General features: G+C 34.2%; 1 protein-coding gene across 3 annotated transcripts in view; it reads left to right on the forward strand.

Moving 5' to 3' along the window:
• LOC127067060 (putative polypeptide N-acetylgalactosaminyltransferase 9) overlaps window positions 1-12,401 on the forward strand; it is a 170,466-nt gene that overhangs the window by 21,006 nt on the left and 137,059 nt on the right. For all 3 annotated transcript variants that reach the window (XM_051001561.1, XM_051001555.1, XM_051001554.1), the window contains exon 2: window positions 1,603-1,709. The gene's annotated coding sequence lies outside the window, so the exon portion shown is untranslated. The remainder of the gene's footprint in view (window positions 1-1,602; window positions 1,710-12,401) is intronic.

The following is a 12,401-nucleotide window of genomic DNA, read 5'->3' on the forward strand; positions in this document are numbered from 1 at the left end:
ACGTGGAGATTGGAAGTTCGTTCCTTTTTGTTTTTATTTCTGTGGGCTTTTTATTTCTTTTTGCTCGATACGTGCCGTCAGAAAAATGTTGTCGATTGATTCAACATTAAATATGAAAGAAAAGGATGGAGCTATCGATAAGGATAGGAGGATGAAGAAACTCTATATTATTAATGCACACACACACACAGAGGTTTATACCTTGAAGATCTAATTAAGTTTCTTGAATTAAACCCTTTATATATTACGATCGCAATGCATAAGTTTTACTTCTATATTTTTGCAATTTAAATGTGATTTTTTCGCTTAAGTTTATTTGAAGATTGAAAAAATGATACTCCTTTATGAGCTATCATATATGTATATATATATATATATAGTAACAAAAATATATTTATGATATATATATTTATATGTATATATGTATGTATGTATATATAGATTTCTCTCAACAAAGAAATGCTCTTAAGAAAGTAAAATCCATATCATTATATTTTATACTTTGAGACGATGCAACTTTCTACATTTTTGTATTTCGTTCGATCCAATAGGTATTCGAGTTTAAAAGGGACATTCTATATATTTTATCGCGATACACAATACACAGTTATCTTATTTTCACTGTTCTCCGTGATATTATTTTTATATTGCTATAAAATTGCAGAAGTCAGAACGCGTAAAATATCGGTGTTACTCGGTTAAGAAAGAAATCGAAACAAGCAAATACGAGCTGAGCTGAATATCCAAACAATTTTGTAATTTTTTTGAGCTTTTAATGCTTCTTTCTGTTTTCCTTTTCCTTCCTCTCTCTCTCTCTCTCTCTCTCTCTCTCTCTCTCTCTCTCTTCCTTTTTTTGTTCTTATCATGTCCCATCGATGCTCGAAACGATAGGTAAATATTTAACGATATCACAGGGTATAAGAGCATCTAGAATCTCCTTTTCTTGTGCACAGCAACGCTATCACGAAGAAAATACATTTTTCATATTCGTCCATGAGCTGTTCCATTTGCATAATCGTCGTACAAGTAATATAACGCGCGTGAAACCTCCGTCATTGAAAAGTATCTGAACCCTAAACAGATTCTTGCAAATTGCTGACATGACAATGCGGTTTTCTCTTCTCGCAAAGATCGTTATTTCGCTAAAATATATATACACATTTTTTTTTTTTTTTAATATTTTTATGTCATGGAAGTCGTTGCATTTTGGATTGACATTTCGTTTCATTAATATTACGAAATTACCTTATTAATAAATCTTTTTCTTTACGAATCACGAGTTTTGTTTCGATGAAGCTTTACGGATAGAAGTACGTGAGTATTGGAACGAATGAGCTATTTAAAGACCTAACGGTGTCGTCTATACGTTTGCTGTTTACTCGCACGGATTCTGAGGTGAACTTGATCTTTTTCCAAGTTCACGTTACCTGGCAAACTACCAGTTTAGGTATCAAAAGGAAATAGAAAATCATTTATTAGATAATGATCTTGATGCAGCCTAAAAGAGTTATGAAAAATAAGCAAATGACTTTTAAGTTAGCACGTTATTTCGTTAACACGATTAAAAATTGATCTAATAAAATTTTTCATTTTCTTTTACAGTTTTGGAATAACGGATTTGGTTTTGCGGCGATCGCATCCATTTTATTAAACGAACATGACACGAGATACATAAGTGTATTGGATAAAATGAACAAAGGATAATACAGGTCAGATATTTATATTAATATATTAAATTTTTTTTTAATATATAGTAAACACAGATGTAATATCAATAAGATGAGAAATAATCGATCAGGTTTATGCAATAAGTATGATACTAAGCTACTATGAATTTATACGTAATTAATTTTATAAGATTCTTTAAGATAAATAAGAGTTCGTATTTTCATGGAAATATAAGATAAAAAATAAGATCGACAATAATTAAAACAACAAGTAGTTACTGATTCCCGATCGAATTAAGATTGTTCGCTTGTCGTAAAATACGCGTTAAAGTTATTTTTATGACTAAGACGTAGTGAAAATTGATTGGACGTAATCAAAATAAATTCATTCATTTAACTATTACTACATTTAAATGATTTTATTAATAGCTATCGATGTATTTGTTTTTGAAGCGCGATCAATAAGAGCATGGAGGATATTAAGATCGATCGATCGATCATAGAATTTTTATCGATATCTTTCACTGGCTAGCGAAAGATTCTTTCAGTGTCGAATACTGGTATGATATTCAAAGAACTAGTGAAAAATAAGATTTTACGGTTTAGCACGCTCGAATGCATTCGCGTTTACTTCATATTTTTACGACAGTGCCCACATTCGCAGTGGATGCTGCGAATGACAGAAGAGGAATGCGCGTTTATTGCTTCGATGCATTCGACGATGTGTCCTCCGAAGATTCTTATTTAAAAAATGGTGCTCTTTCCATCCGACGTTGTTTTTCCGACCGACGTTTGTCCCTTCTTCTACGATTTTTTCTTCTTTTTTTTCCCTTTCGTTTTTTCTTCCCTCTTATTTATCTCTCTCTCTCTCTCTCTCTCTTTCTCTCTTTATCTCTTCCTTCTTTCTCTTACTTTTCTTCCCATTTACTCTTTTTCTTCGAGTACATAGCTGCAATTTATGGACTGTTCGCGAGAAACGGTAGAAGATGGGTGGTGCAGGGAGTAGAGGAGAGAGATGGTAGTGATGGTGGCGTAAGAGAGAAAGAGAGAGAGAGAGAAAGAAGGAGAGGGAAGAGGTATCAGAGAAGGACGAAAAGAAGAGAGGGTATCCTGGCCGATAAATCGCTGCTCGTAAAGTGTCCCACCCTATAGCTCAACCCTTTTGGTGAAGGAGAAGCAAGAGGAAAAGAAGGAGGACGGTTGGATAGGTGGTACTACATTTTATAGGAGAATTTTTGTTGAGAAGGACCGCCTGCCGTCGATGGTCGCAAAGACGAAGGACGACGAGTATGTGAGAGGAGTTTGGTGGGAGGAAGAGGTGGAGGAGGAGGAGGAGGAGGAGGAGGAGGAGAAGGGGTCAGGCAAGGTAAAGGGGGATGGCAGAGAGAATCTGCGGAGAATGGCTTGGACGTGTGACGTTGACGCGCGACGAGAAAGAGAAAGAGAAAGAACGAGAGATTTTTCCATTTCAGAGGAATCCTCTTCGAGAGCTGTAAAGATTCTTATTTCTATTTCTTCTTCTTTTTTTTTATTATTATTATTTTTTTCCCCTTTTTTTCTTTATTCCTTTCTATTTTTCTTTTTTTACTGTTTTCGAGTTCGATCAAATATGGCGATCGCGAAAGTATATGTAGAAAAAAAAAAACAAAAAGAAATAATTAATAAAAAGTCGGAGTATTGAAATCGTTAGAGAGATATATCTATAGACATTAATCTGAGTTTCGATAAGATTTTATTATTGATTATTATTATTTTCTTTTTTTTCTTTTCGTTTTCTTCGATGTCGTAAGATGCAGATAAATGCATGAGTAAGCATGTGCAGATAGATGCGCTGGCATTCAGGCCCAAGGTGATCGGGAAATACGAGGGTCGTCCTTTCACATAGGGTAAAGAAGTCGAAAGGTTATGATTGACTCAATCATGGATATTTTAAGATTGATTATTCTTAGGAGTTTTACAAAGGATATAAGAATAAATTTAACTTCCCTTCTTCGTTTTCTTATTAATTGCGTAATTATGATAATCGTTGATTATTATACCGATACCGATTTTATCATCGATAATGTGCAATGAAGAAGATTTCGAATAGAATCTTCGTCTTCTTCTCAACGATTAATATTATTCCGATACGGTATTGTAATAGTAAAGAAAATTGCATTTTATAATAGATTCCTCGAGAAAAATCTACAGTATTTTCTATTATCGATTCCCAATTTCGTGTCGGTTCTTTCACGATCGAGGTCTCTCCCGAAGCTCTTTCGCAATGTGCAGTTGTTCAGTGAAGGACCGAAATACCGATGGTATAGAAAAAGAGAAGGCAAAAAAAAAAGGAAAAGAAGAAGAAGAAGAAGAAGAAGAAGAAGAAGAAAGAAAGAAAATGAAAAAAGGAAAGAAAAGAAAAGGAAAGAACATAGGCAGGCGTACGGTCACGCTATCGAACGGATGCAGAACCGGTTTCTTCGCGGAAGAAACGATTAATAAAACTTAGGAACTTCGTAGCAGTGCAACCGTACTCCTTTGCGATTTGCGCTTATCGAAGGAAAAGCAAAGAGGTGAACGATTTATTGACCGGCCTAATCCACGATCGAAGTTAAGCCGTACAGTAGTTAAGAATATCGAAGAAGAAAAAGGGAGGGAGGGAGGGAGAGAGAGAGAGAGAGAGAGAGAGAGAGAGAGAGAGAGAGAGAGAGAGAGAGAGAGAGAGAGAGAGAGAGAGAGGGAGAGAAATAAGCGGGGAAATTTGCAAGTAGTGGAAAAGAAGGAAAAGTTTAACGATGCTCGGTTCGTGCCAACGTAAATCCGAGTTTACAAGGGAAAAATCTATACACGCCTCTTCAGTTTTCGCGTATCGAAGCTGCACTTCTGTTTTTCCGAAAATCCGCGAGCATATTCCATTTCCATTGTAGTACAATGCTACCACGTTCTCGGTCATGTATTTTTTTCTTTCCCTTGTTTTCTCTCTTTTTTTTTTCTTTTTCTCTTGCTCTCTCGAATACATCGATTCTAAAGAACTGAAATGAACGGTGCTGCACGGTCTCGAAAAGGTCTCTAGTTCGACGAAAAGCTTTGACCGCTTTTTTTCCTTCTTATCCTCTCGCACAAGCTCTCATTTGATAAGGTGTTCTCGCGTGCGAGAATATTCGTGGCGGCTTCGTTACTTCCGGACGTCTTTTATATATGAGTACGATATATGTAAGAGTACGTAGAGTTTTTATAGATATATATGCATGTACGTATGTGTATTTAATCGAACCAACATTTTTCTCTTGTCGAAAAGAAAAGAAAGGAACGCGTGTAATCCGACTTTGTTCAAATCGCCTTCGCTTTAATTATCTTCTTTATTTTCTTCGCGGTTTTTTTTTTATATATATTTTCTTTATTTTTTCATTTCTTTTTTCTTTTTGGTACGGAAAATTCTCGACAACAACGATAGAAGATTCCAACGAACGATTATTTCTAAATTTCAAAGAGACGTATTCGCGTTTCATCTCGAAATTTAAATATTGCTTCAATGTGTATCCCGTTCTATTCTGGATTATAATCGTCAATATGGTCATACTATCTGGTCGGATCGAAAAGTTTTCCTTTCTCTCTTGTTCGTTTTTTTTTTGTTTTTTCTTCCTGTTTTCTTTTTCTTTTTTTTTATTTTTCTTTGAATCGAAATACACATACCGAAGTATCGTATTCATTCGACGTATAAACATTCAAAATTGGGAAGCATGCAGTCCTCTCGTACCGGTCGACTGATCGCTTTCCTTTCTTTCCTTCGTTGAGTTTCGATTTCCCATTGGGACATGGCTTTAAATTTGACAAAGCTTCTGATATGCCACTGGTTTCCCCATTCTACTTCGATTGGAAACGATCCGCTCCAATGGCGCGTTCGCTTGGCTCGACTCTCGCGATACGCGCGAGGACTATCGATCGATAGTTTGCTTGCTTGCTTCCTAGCTAGCTAGCTAGCTAGGTAGCTAGTCTAGCTAGGTAGCTCGTCCACCCGCTTCGGGAATTGCTGGGAGAAGCTTGACGCGTCGTAAATTCCTTTCTCCGCTTTGGCGGTTTATCGTAACGATTTTTATCGTCTACTTTGTCCACCGTTCAGTGGAATCATCCGATTCTTGATTGGACTTCAACTAAGAGGATCGTCTTCTATGAAATTCTGAACGAATCGATAAGATTGCGATTACTTTGAATAGAGACGATCATAAACTCTTTTATCATTTATATATATATATATATATATATATATATATATATATATATATAAATTTCTTTTCTCTAAAGAGACAAGCTCTCTTTATCCTTTCTCTTTCTTTCTCTCTCTTTTTCTTTGATATTCTTTGTTCGATCTCCCGAAAAAATATTCGTAATTATTCAAGTAATTACTCTTCGTGAGCCATTATCTCCAAAAAAAAAAAGAAAAAAAGAAAAATTGTTTCCTCATAGACGATCGATCCTACCGCACTGTACTCTTTTTACGGTAATCGCAAAGAGCTCGATCTTTTATTTGACGCTGTCTGACGGAAGGTATTCGAAGCAATTTACGAGGCGCACGTGCCGATTACGGCCGAATCTTCGTGTCCTCCAGCTGATATATGCCGCAATAAAGGGTCAAAGAGGAGGAACCGATGGAGATAGACCTGTACGGGGAAATGAAACTCGCTAGGGGTATAATATATATATATATATATATATATATATATATATATATATATATATATATATATATATATATATATATATAAAAGAAAGAAAAAGAAAAAAGAGAAAAAGAATTATAAACTGGCAAAGATGGATTCATGAAATTAATAAGGTTTCCATGATTTTTTTTTTATTTTTGTTTTTATAAATTATTCATTTCAGTCGTTTCAACAACGACGGTCTTTAATGCACCTTTATGTTTCTTAATCTTAATGAAACGTAAGTAACGCATATCTATTTCCACAGTGATTTCGATGTCATTAAAAATTTCTGAAAAATTCTGCGATACTTTAATTTGCTATCAGTTTCATTTAGATTGTTCAAACAGTTTTTAAACAAGGAAGACATTATGCTTTATGATACACAACAATATCTAATGATAGTATAAATAATAATAATAATAATAATAATAATAATAATAATAATAATAATAATAATAATAATAATAATAATAATAATAATAATAATAATAATAATAATAATAATAATAATAATAATAATAATAATAATAATAATAATAATAATAATAATAATAATAATAATAATAATAATAATAATAATAATAATAATAATAATAATAATAATAATAATAATAATAATAATAATAATAATAATAATAATAATAATAATAATAATAATAATAATAATAATAATAATAATAATAATAATAATAATAATAATAATAATAATAATAATAATAATAATAATAATAATAATAATAATAATAATAATAATAATAATAATAATAATAATAATAATAATAATAATAATAATAATAATGTTACATCCATAATGAGTTGAAGCAATAGCAGGATTTATTATTAGTTATTTACAACATTATATACACTTTTCAATCGGAAAATGATATTTCCACCGTGCTTGCGACGACGATGTTTTATCTCTTCGGTTTCTCTGTAAAAAGTAGCAGACATTATTATATCTAAACAACCAATCCGTTTAGCTAAATGTTTCGAAACAGCAGGATCCTCTGAACAGACTTATCTTTTCGACACAATAAAAATCACATAACATATCTAATAACGATAATATAATAATAGTAATAATAACAGTATTAATAGTAGTACGTGTGTGTATAGGAATGAGTTGATGCGAAACGTGACGAAAATGAAAAAGAACAAAGAAAAAAAGGTGAAAAAAGTAATCATAAGCTTTTGATTCGGTACACTTATAATTCATTATTCAACTTCATAAAGCATATAAACGACGTGGCGTTATAAAATTCGTTCGTTTGAATATTTTTTACAACTCGTATTCATTCGTATATTCAGGAGAGAGATAGAGAGAAAAAGAGAGACACAGAGAAACAGAGAGAGAGAGAGAGACAGAGACAGAGAGATAGAGATAGAGATAGAGATAGAGATAGATAGATATCCCTCTCATCATCAGAGTCGAGAAGCATTAAGGATCCCATTGCTCGCTGCGATAACTCGAGTCGACGGCTCCTGGCAGTACTGCGACAGGTGTCAGTACTCCCTCTCTCTCTCTCTCTCTCTCTCTCTCTCTCTCTCTCTCTCTCTTCCTATCTCTCCCTCTTTCTCTTTAGTTTAGCCCTTCGATGCAACTGCAGTCACGCGGAGGGCATGTGCTCGTTCACTCGCGCGCATACACATACATCTATACACTTAACACCCATATACATATGCACGTGTGTCGCTCTTGTTTTAATGCGATCATCCGTCAGCCAATCGTGGCTCACCATCGTTCCATCAGCCAGGCTCCGCGAGGGTTTCGCTCTTATTTCCCTGTTTGCTGGATGATTAACCGTACTTAACCGCCTAGCGGTGTACATGTGCAATTCCTTGATGAATAGTCGCTTTGCTTTTCGAAAAGGACTTTGAGAGTTAAACGTTGAAAAGCAGGTATATTCGACCGAGCTTCGATTATGTTTTTAATTGGCAGGCGTAGTTTTTTGTTACCTTTGCCTTCTTTTTTCTTTCTGTATCTCTCTCTCTCTCTCTCTCTCTGTTTTTTCTGTTTTCTTTTTTTCTTTTTTTTTAATTTAATTTAATTTAATTTTTCTTTTGATTCTTTCTTTTTTTTTTCCTCTTTTACCTTTTTCCTTATAACATTTTGTATACCTATGATATATGTATATATATATATATTTTTTTATATATATATATAGTTGAGTTCAATCGAATATAATTGTACAATCAAACGCGGTTAAATATGATTTCGATAAATCGTTTCTCGCTCTTGAATTTTATTTCATAGGGTATCTACAAAGGTCTCTTTCAAAGTCACAAAGTTTAATGTAAACGTTTGATTTATTCATAAGGGCTTTGACAGAGCTTTGTCGAATAGAAATTATGTACGATAGATCGTTTGTAATCAGGTAAAAATACAATGTTGCTGTACGATTAATAATTTTGCTTTTAACAACGAGAAACTCGGTCGGAACTCGGAGTTCGCACTCGGTAAGTTTAATGTAGGGGTCTTGCACGGATCGATTGCGCTTCGTTCTCGTTATTAAATCGTAGCTGTACAGTAGACTTACGTGTTTCGGCCTTTAACCTTCGCAGATATACACGTGGTATATAATACATCGGGTGTTTCTTGAATATATAACCCCATAGAAACGACTATTTCTCGTGTTTTTCATAATACTTTTAATTTATTTTTTTTTTTTTAACAGATCAACAATCAATATTTACTATTTGGAATACGTAAATATTAAAAAAAGTCGTCTTTTTATTTTGTTCTTTTTTTAAATTTTCTGCTTACACCGTGGATAAAATCGGAATACTTGCTGGATCCATGTTAGTTACGAGAGATCACCGATAAACAGCGATGTCCCGTTTCGACCTTGTTTCGATTACATTTCAAAAAGAAGAGATAGAGAAAGAGATAAAGAGAATGGAAAAAGTGAAGAGAAGAGAAGAGAAGAGAAGAGAAAGAAAGAAAAGAAATCGAGAGGGATCGATTCGTAGGTAGATATATGGGATAGCGCGCGGACGCGTTACTCGTGGGCATTCCTTGAAATCCGAAGTTTTAAAGCTGCTGCTGCCTACCACGGGAATCTCGGTGGTAGTTCTCGAAAAGAAAAAAAAAAAAAATCGAACAGGATTCCTTGAACGGCAGATCGTGTTTTTCGTTTCTACGAAAGATCCGATACACGAATTCCTACGATAGAACACAAGGATCGCCATTTTATAATCTTTAACTAGTTTTTCTCTATTCTTTGACCAATTTAGTTAGCAAATTTAAAAAATTATCCATTTATAAGTACAAGTTTTTATTAAATCGTTAACGTCCGATCCGAAGTAAAATTTAATAGGTAACTGTTTTTGGATAATTATTCGGATCGATAAGGTACGTACTTTAAGTACATAAATTATACATTAGTTTAACCAGAATTCGCATAATAGTGTTATGCATATACGTATGTTAGTAAATTATACAAAGTGTGGATTAAAGCTGCTAGAATCGTATGACTTAAGGCATTTTATGTTATATTATATTTTTTGTTTAATAACAATTTTTATTAGATCGTACAGTGGATATCGAAAGACTGATAAAATATTTATTAATGTTTTGGTTTTGCCGAATTGGCACGTCATCGAGAAAGTTATTATTAACAAAACTCTTTAAAGGCGTGCAAATTCCTTTAAACAAAGAATTAATTTTATTATAATTAAATAATAAGATATGATATTAAGAGTAATATTTCGTTATAAAATTTGATAAATCGTACGTCGAATCAATCATCCATCACAATTTACAAGTCGGAAGAAGTATGTTTTTTTAAGTACATAATATATGGCCACTGTACTGACCTTATTGAACCTTCCATCTCATGTCGTATATCATCCTATAGTGTAAACCTTTTACCATTGTTGGGTTGCGAGCGAATCGTTCAATCTTTTTTTCAGGAACGAATATAACTTGTGTTAAGTCTGTTATAACACAGTTACAAAAAAGATACGATTTAAGTATAAGACGTTTTTTTCTTTCCTTCTCTTTTTTTTCAAATATTCGTGACGCGTACAAAACAAAGTTTAACGAAAAAATATGTTCTTACAATTCTTCATTTACTTTATATATTATTTATTAACGTTTATTAAACGATAGTAAGAACAAAGCTGATGACGAACAAATTATATAGATAACTGGTATGCCTTTGACAATTCTCTTATATATAGAATGTATGAACATATATGATACATGCATTCCATTGAATGAGAAAGAAAGAGAAACAAAGAGAGAGAGAAAGAAAAAGAGAAAGGGAAAGAGTAATTTAATTTATTTCTATTAATTTTGAATAAAGTGAATTTATCTCTTTCCCCTTTATAACTTTCGCCTTGAACACTCAAAGGACATATCTGACATTTCTACGTTCACCTTTAAACTTTTCATCCTCCTACATTTGCACACACACACACACACATACACACATTATATATGCACACATATACACACTTATGTTCGATATGTACGACGATTGTGAGCGATAAAATCGCGCTCTTCGAGTTTTATAAATATTGAATTGGCAGGATCGCGGGGCTGACATCGGAAGAGGTAGGACGATGGTGCAACGTTTGCAAGAGAATCGCTACTACACATAGTAGCACGTTCGCGACTCGTAAAACTTTATTCAGCACCGAATACGCAGCGTACAAACTTCATTTTTCTACGAGTTAACTGCGGACGTGTCGTCAACGTTCTCGGGTATGCGCGCACGTAGTTGCGTATGAGAGCTTTCCCGGAGATGTTAAGCACAAAAAATGGTAGAAAAGCGGAAGAGAGAGATGAAAAGAGAAATAGATACCTAGAGTGAAAATGAGAGGGACATGGAGAAAAAGAGAGAAAGAGAGAGAGAGAGAGAGAGAGAGAGAGAGAGAGAGAGAGAGAGAGAGAGAGAGAGAGAGAGAGAGAGTTATATCGTAGACGAGCGTAAAAATGAAAAGTTTTACTAGAAAGTCTCGAAGAAAATGTTTATTTTATTTTCATACCTTTTTTCTTCGAGATCTTAAACCATGGTAGTTCGATAGGTTAGAAAAATTGCTAAGCTTCAAATTGATATAAATGGGAGCCGGAAGCAGCATTTTCGATCGTAGAACGTTCGAAGAGCGTGCTCGTGTTTCTTTATCGGAACGCGGAAGCTTTCCGCGAGAAAAATTGGCTTCGCCATGGGCGGTAGAAACGACAATAAAATTTTACCGGCTTCCTCCCCTCGATCTTTGCTTTCCTACCCTCTCTCTCTTTCTCTTTCTCTCTCTCTCTCTCTCTTTATATATCCCCACGTATCTATCTTTCTCACGCGGCCATCTATCTTTCCGCGACAATAAGCGGATTCGCAAAATTGCATTCTCAAAATTGCATTCGCAAAATTGGATGACCCTTACTACCAGCAGTAATGCAATTAAGTCATTCAAATACATACACGGCATATGCGTAAGCCATTAACGTTCGTGCACCAATTTTTTTCTCTCGTTTTCTCACTCTTTCTTTTTCGCTTTCTCTTTTCTATTTTCATCGTTTTTTTTTTTCTTTACTTTTTTCTTTTTTTTTTTTTATGTAACCATAGAAAAGAGGGGAAAAAATGAGCGGTTTAAAAACAGAGACGTACAAATTTTTAAACGAACAACATGATCCCTCGAACGTTCGTTTTTGGTGTAGTTTGAAAAACGAGCTCGTTTGAGAGATCTCCTAAAGTATAGTGTGGACTGAGGGGGAGAAACGAGGTCGATGGAGCCGATACGTAAACTCGCTAAAATTCCAGGGGTAGTCATTCATTCGGTTGCCGGACCGCAAATTGAGCGGTTTGTTTCGTGCGGGCAATTCAGTCCGAATGGAAACCATGGTCTTGCGGTGACGTGAGAAAGAAAAGAGAAAGAGAGATAGAGATAGAGACAGAGAGACAGGCAGACAGAGAGAGAGAGAGAGAAAGAAAGAGAAAGAGAAAAAGAAAAAGAAAAGGAAATAAAGGGAGGGATGATGAAAGGATGAAGAAAGAATAAGTGAGTGAAAGAAAGAGACGGGAAGTCTCGACATCCGTCATTTGTCAAGTAGAAA

Source organism: Vespula vulgaris, chromosome 10 (genome assembly GCF_905475345.1).
Source record: "Vespula vulgaris chromosome 10, iyVesVulg1.1, whole genome shotgun sequence".
Taxonomy (NCBI): domain Eukaryota; kingdom Metazoa; phylum Arthropoda; class Insecta; order Hymenoptera; family Vespidae; genus Vespula; species Vespula vulgaris.